Source organism: Diadema antillarum, unplaced genomic scaffold (genome assembly GCF_040938485.1).
Source record: "Diadema antillarum isolate AM-2024a unplaced genomic scaffold, OU_Dant_1.0 seq00001603_RagTag, whole genome shotgun sequence".
Classification (NCBI taxonomy): Eukaryota; Metazoa; Echinodermata; class Echinoidea; order Diadematoida; family Diadematidae; genus Diadema; species Diadema antillarum.
In genome coordinates, this window is record NW_027272317.1 from 215,263 (window position 1) to 222,439 (window position 7,177).

Consider the following 7,177-nt stretch of genomic DNA (forward strand, 5'->3'; position numbering starts at 1 on the left):
AGGTGGTATCAAGGTATGAAATCAGACTAGTACAAGACCGATGTTAGTACACAAAACAGTCTGTCCAAAGGGGTTTTCCGAGGTATTGTCATGAACAACATTTCATGAATATTCTTTATCTTTAAGGTATCTACTTAAAACGTATCTTGACTGTAATGCTTTCGGGTCTGGAGAGCAAGATTTTTTTTTCCTCTCTTGGGGGCCCTATCCTCTGCCCCCCCCCCCCCCCCCCCCCCCCCCGAGCTCAAAGGAGGTTATCATAGGTATTGAGGCATTGTCATGAACGTATATTCTTCACCTATAAAGATATCCACATACACCATATCTTGCCTATAATGCTTTTGGATCTGGAGCACAAAAGTTTCTCTCATCTTCCCTTGCCCCCCCCCCCCCCCCCCCCCACCCCTTGACCACATGCTCAACATGAACAACCTTGCGACCCTACCCACTAAGGATGATCCCAACCAAGTTTGACTGAAATCTGGACTCCGGTTTGAAGAAGATGGACATGTGTTTTTTCCCCTTGGCCCCCACCACCGAAACTTGGGTCTTTCCATGAACAAACTATATTCTTTATAGGTAAATGTATAGATCTACAAATAACATATTAACTGCATTGTTTTGGGGTCTGGAGAAGAAGATTTTTAAAGATTACCCCCTTTTTCCCCTTGGGGCTGTCCCCCTGGGCCACATGCTCCACATGAACAACTTTTGGTCCCTACCCCCTAAGAATGATCCCCACCAAGTTTGGTTGATATCCGCCCACCAGTTCTTGAGAAGAAGATGAAAATGTAAAAGTCTATGCACGACGCATGACGAACAAAAAGCGATCGATGGCAATAGCTCACTCAAGCCTTTGGCTCAGTTGAGTTTAAAATAGACACAATGAACATTACCCACTTCACTAGCCGTTGTTAAGACCACATTTTGAAAACAGTACATGGATCGACCAGTCTCTGTCCTAAAAATAGATCAATTTTTTTTTTCACCAGAAAGCCAGTTTCTGACTAAAGGCAGTTTATTGTGTTACTGATATTTGATCATCTAATATTCAAATTAAATATCAACTAGCACTAATTGACAAAATTTGAAACAGTTAACCAAAATAAACTAACAATTATACCTCAAATGACCTTGTTTTTTGACTTTTGAGGCTTTGACCCTGTCATGTGACTTCAAAGTGTGTCATAAGGGGAAAGTTACCATAGTGCACCTATTATCCAAGTTTGGTTACGATTGAAGTTCAAAAAAGTTACTGAAACTGTAACAGATGGACACATGGAAGGAAGCATGGATGAACATACAGAATTTGGATCGTTTTATGTCATCACAATATTTGGTGAATACTGCCAGTTGTTTGGGAAAATAAAATCTTCCCTATAATAAGGTTGTTATCAGGGCAGCTTGAAGTTTCAAAACAAACTCTTTTCATCGACGAGCCCTGTTCTACTTTTAGTGTTGAAGTGCTGCAGTACGTCCTGGTAACAGCTTCATGTTCAACTACAGATGAGCCTGATGAGGCTGACTCTTCAACAAGAATGTAAGTTCCAACTTCAGAGGAGCATTTAATGTATCTCAAAAGAGGAAAAAGCAAGGATATGTACGTAGGCCTATACACCGATGGTAGCTGTCTCTTCTCGTTGGGCTTCTAATCTAACGTTGGAATTGTGTTCAGTCAGGGGCTTGGTGGGAGCTGCAACTACACGTACTGTACTCTCTCTCTGCCTGAGTTGATGAGTGGTGTCATAGCTCCTCAAGGTCTCCAAACGATACTCAATGAATCCCGAGATCCTTGTCATACAGGTACTCCTGAAATATAAGAACGCATTGTAGGTCAAAGCTTTTTCTCGAGTCTCAACAAATTTCACTTTGGCACAGAGTTGACTATAACTGATGAAGATCTGATAGCAGTAGAAATACATGTAAGGCCATTTTTTTTTTTTTTTTGTTTTTTGGGGGGGGGGGGGGGGGGGGGGCTCATGACCATATCCTGAACAACTTTGGGTCCTTGCCCCCTAACTAAACAAGGATGATCAACTCCTAGTATGGTTGAATTCTGTCCACTATCTCTGGAGAAAAGTTGAAAATGTTCAAGTTTTTTGCAAGCTAGATGAATAAGATACCATGTATGTCACTTAAGCTTTCTACTAAAGAGGGCTAAAAAGTTGTAGATCACATAAAACTTATGAGTATAAACTTACATATCCTTGTGCACCTTGTGTGGTGTCTCACAAAGTGGGGTACTGCATCGCAACTGCCTTGGCTTCAAACGCGTCTTTTGCTCACTACTTGGGTATCTGAATTTAAAAAGGAAGCAAGAAGAATGTTAATCATATTCTACGAAGCAAATATATAACATCAAAAAATTGACCCTCATTTCAATCTTTTAAGGGGCTGAACTATTTTCATGTTTTTTTTTTCTTGGCATTAATTTCTATTGCTATTCAGTACCGCTGTTTCAAGTACATTTATTCATGTGCTTCTTACACCAAATATCAGTTAATACAAATGAAAATTTCATGCAGATGGGTTAAGTGTGGATGTGCACAGTTAGTAGCAAAATACAAGATGTGATTATCCATCGAACTTTATGGCAAATCAATTTCCATTTTTTTTATTCATCATTATTATAATTATATCATAAGTATTAGGACTATTATCATTTACATGTGGCCCAATGGGGCTACCAAGAAAATAAGTCAGCGCGGAGTCTTGTAGGTACACTCTGTTTACATGTTTCATACAAGTATATCAGTCTTTATTTTTAAATCTATAACCATCACTTCATTTACAACGTTATACTTACCGGTCCCTTCATTTTTTCATTTTTTTTTTTTTTTTTTTTTTGGGGGGGGCACATTTTAGACTGTTATTCTCTATATTTGAGAAGACAAAAACAAAAGTGAACAGGCAAATTAGATGGTGCTATATTGCATGGAAATGTATAGTACAAGACATGACAATGGGAAACTGGTTTTCCAGACCAGTATTCAAACAATTGAACTTACGCTGTACAGTTTTCTGCTTCCATTATCAACAAGAAATATGCTACGATGATCTGGATAAGCAGGTGTCTCCTTGGAGCAGTCAGAACTCCTTCCATCAGCTATTGAAGTATCTCCTCCCCCTTGGAGTGATGTGTGTGTTGAATTCCTGGGCAAATAAGTAAAATTTAAAGGTTTTACAAATCACACAAATTATGGCATGAGGATAATAGGTCCCTCCAATTTACATTATAAACTTGAAGTGCAAAATCATTTGATATACATATTTGCCATAAGCAACGTTCAGCTCTACTTACACAACTCAAGACTGACCATAACATGGTTTTCACTTCTGTCGATACAGCAAGTACACATTTTTCTTAAATACGAGTACGAACCTCTCAAGGCTTTCATTTTCAGAGAGAAGGACAGCTCCAAAACTGCTCCATGAAGAATAATTAATACTTGAAAATCATTTCTTCAAACAAAACAAAACCAACAAAGCTTTCAGTCTCTTAATGTAGCCTCTTATGTAATTACTGAGACTCTAGAATGTAAAATAAATGTGAATCAATTTCAAACTAGTCTCCCTTCATTAATCATCGTGGAAAACAACAGAATAGCTTACAGCAGGGTTAGTGCAATGGAAGTCCATATCTCAGAGGCTCCTTCGCTGATGTTGGCCCGGTGTTTCCAGCATTCGTCAACCCTGCATTCAATGGCTAGTCGTTGGCCACATCTGTTACATGTACTTCTTCAATCTGGTGATCTGCACCCTCGTGGTGTGACAGAGACTGTACAGCTATCAATCTGTCTTCGTTCTCCAAATGATGACCCCTATACCGAGTTCCTTTAAATCACCATCACTCCCGAAGAACTGTCATGTTACGTCTTTTTATCTGGAGGAAAGCATGAAAACACAATGTTCAGAAATGGATTTAGAACTCATCTCCACAAGACAATATGCAGTTCCGTTTTGTCCACACAAATACTAAGTGTGCATCAATAGAAAAGCTAGAAATTACTTTTTAGCTACATCGATCAGCATATTTAGAAAGACCCAAAGATGATCTCTGCCAAATTTCAATGCCTAAGGTCACCTGTAACTTTCATAAAAAACAATGTTCAAATATAGTACCCGTTGTCGTCTGCTAAAAGGGGGATCGATCTCCATGATGTGTGAGCACGTTGATCTTCAGCTAGAAGTGTGATGTCACAGTGGACTAACACTTAACAGTGCATGCATCGTATTTCTTACTTAGATGATTGCCACACATGACGTGGGAGTGCAATAGCACTATGGTATTCTCCCAGCTGTGTGGATGCTCGAATGTGGTGGCAAATAAAAGTCCTTTTTACTACATAGGTCATCACAATTATATAATTCACCAAATTTCACCATTTTTTTTTTATATTACCGTATCAATCGAGATCACCTTCTGGCAACACAGTGTCAGTGATTCGGCTGTCGACTCAATAGCAATGTAGAGTTTCTAGACGCTTCTAGTCTATTGCATTAACCCTATTTCAACTGGGCTATTGGAGACCAAGTTTTTACGGGGGGGGGGGTCAATTTGACCCCCCTTCAGATCTCGGCCGCCGATCGCGCGATCGCCGCAAAATTTTGCCTGAAAATAGAGCCGGATGTCAACTACAAGATTACATGGTCATACAATAGAAAAAATGTTGATTTTATATTTTTGAATAAATTAATTATGCAAATTTATGCATGAAATTATATTTTTACATATAACTCCAACAAAAAGACTGAAGGATTGCTAAATTTTTGTGTCAGAGTTCCTCAAGACACATCAATTTTCTTTTAAAAAAATAGCGCAGTCAAAATCAGTTTCTTTTGTTTTTTTATTGTTTTGTTAATTTTTCATGTATTTTACTGTTTTTTCGATCTTTTGTTTTCCATTGTTTGTTTGTTTTTTTTTCCAAAATTTGTTGCAGGCACTTTTTCAAGCTTATCTACAGTAGAATTGATTAATTTCAATGGTTAAAAGTTGAAATAATCTAATTTATATCAATTAAACAAAAAAAACAAACAAACAAACCACAATTTGCATAGGATTTGCACAGAAATCAGGAATTTGAGCTGTTTTCAGGTTGACATGCATATGCAAAACATTGCGTAACTTCAAAACGGTGTACCCGGACATCGCAAATTTGGTCTCAAAATATGCGGGAGACTTCAATGAAAAAAAGTCATGAAATGACGCGGCAAAATCTTTGCGCGTTGCGGAATCGTGGCGTGAAATGTCGAGAAGGGGGTCAATTTGACCCCCCTCCCAGTTAAAATAGGGTTAATTATAGCACAGCTTTATATACGTCGATCTCTAACCGTGGTCTAAACTCGACCAGACGTCTCCCTCTACATACTTTACAGTGATCATCTCTGTGTGCATGATGCTATGCTTGTAGTCCATGTAGAGTTCGTACCACTGCACTGTAGGCCTAACGTTAGGTCTATAATACCGCAATGAGAACCGGACCTAGGCCCTAGGATATAGCTTATCCTGGAAAACCGTTCAATGTAGGCCCTAGATGTTTAACAGTGGTCTAGGTTCTGCTTCTACTACGTTCTAACATTAGGGCTAAATCGTGATATCGGTCCCCTCTCATTCTGCGTGTGTGTCTCCACTAATGCGCAAAGTCTATGGAGGTTGAAAGAAGTCCCCAGCTATAGCGGTGAAGGGTGAGTGGGGACCTAACCGGAGTTCTAGACTACCTACTAATACTAGTTGGGCCTAACCCATTAGTAATAGTAGGCCTATTTCGCGTTAATGCTGTTCTAGTTGGAATAGAATAAATGAGTAGGGCCTACAATTAACGCCAACGGTTGTGAGACTTGTTTAGACTAACGCCAACGGTTAGACTTTTACAGTTAGACTTAGAGTAAGCCCTACCTCGGTAGAACCCCAACTTAAGTACATGTAGACTAGACCGTGTCTAGTTCTATTAGTTTCTCTAAGATCTAACATTACACTGTTAGTAGTTAACGTTAGGCCTACAACAGAGTTTAGTGTGTCCCAATATTTTCTGAAACGCATAATGTTAACGTTAGAACTTTTAGAACTCTATTAGAAGATAGCTCCTGATGATCGATGTATCATGAGAGGCATTTTTTCAACTTCGCTCTATAGGTGCCTACAAAAGTACAAGTAGCCCCCTCACACAGTTACAATGTCAGATGTACAATGTCAATGACGGTTACATTCGTCACTCATTTTTGTTAATTTTGAAAATCATAACCTGGTCTAGACTCTATTTTGTTTGAAAAATGCGTTTCTAACGTTAAAAAGTTAAAGACTTTATAGTCCGCGAATAGGCCGAGCCCCATCCCAACATGCACAAAGACTCAAAGTATTACTGTAGTATTAGATTCCAACACCTAACAGTTGAGTTTCGGCCTCGGATTCTAGCTGTTAGGTGTTTATGGTAAGGTAACTGCGACCAGCCCCATAGCTAACTGTGTACACTAACGTTACAAGGAGCGTCCCTGGCCCGGGGTTATTCGTAAGGTAACTTAGATGGTCGTTTACGGAGAGGTAGTAGCCCATAATACTGGAAAAACTCAACAAGTTATAATTAGATCGATCTATGGTTTGCTTACCTTCAAAAATGTGAATAATATCTCCGCCCCACTCCATTTGAAGACAGAAATTTTCTCACGTCCATTACATCCAGGCTCTGATTCTCACGATTGCACAAGCACGTAAATCCTATGCATATAATACACGCACAGCACATCGTATACACATGCCACACAGTACGTCCACGCACAGGCGACAGACGCGTCGCTCAGGTAAACCTTCCCGCGCCCAAACCAGGGGAAATTGCGGCTGGTGATTGGCTTAAAGTAAACACATGACAGGGGAATTCTCAATTTCTATTGGCCTAACCAAATGCATTCAAATATGTATTCACTGGAATTCACCCTAGTTCTGCCAGCTTGACTTACTAGTTCACGGTAGTTCCTTCAGTTTTACTAACATGCGCTGTTTTCGTAAGATCAACGAGTTTATGATAGTTTCTCCACTTCAACTAGCTTTACACTAGTTCCTCCACTTTGACTAATTCTTGGCGTATACACTGCAAACTAGTACAGCATACAATTTTATGCTAGTCAGACTTGATTGACTAGCTTTGGGTTAGTAAACCATGGCCTGATTTAATCCAGCAGAGCA

The 7,177-nt window shown here is 39.4% G+C and overlaps 1 long non-coding RNA gene across 2 annotated transcripts; it reads right to left on the minus strand.

Annotated features, from left to right (window-relative positions):
• Positions 1–2,271: 2,271 nt before the first annotated feature.
• LOC139711025 (uncharacterized) lies at positions 2,272–6,721 on the minus strand. 2 transcript variants are annotated; one of them, XR_011709493.1, is made up of 4 exons: positions 6,604–6,721; positions 3,613–3,883; positions 3,009–3,153; positions 2,272–2,297 (listed from the first exon to the last, which is right to left on the minus strand). It is a non-coding gene; the product is annotated as an uncharacterized lncRNA (long non-coding RNA). The 2 variants fall into 2 exon arrangements; XR_011709492.1 differs by lacking the exon at positions 6,604–6,721 and having other exon boundaries at positions 3,613–4,578.
• Positions 6,722–7,177: the final 456 nt, after the last annotated feature.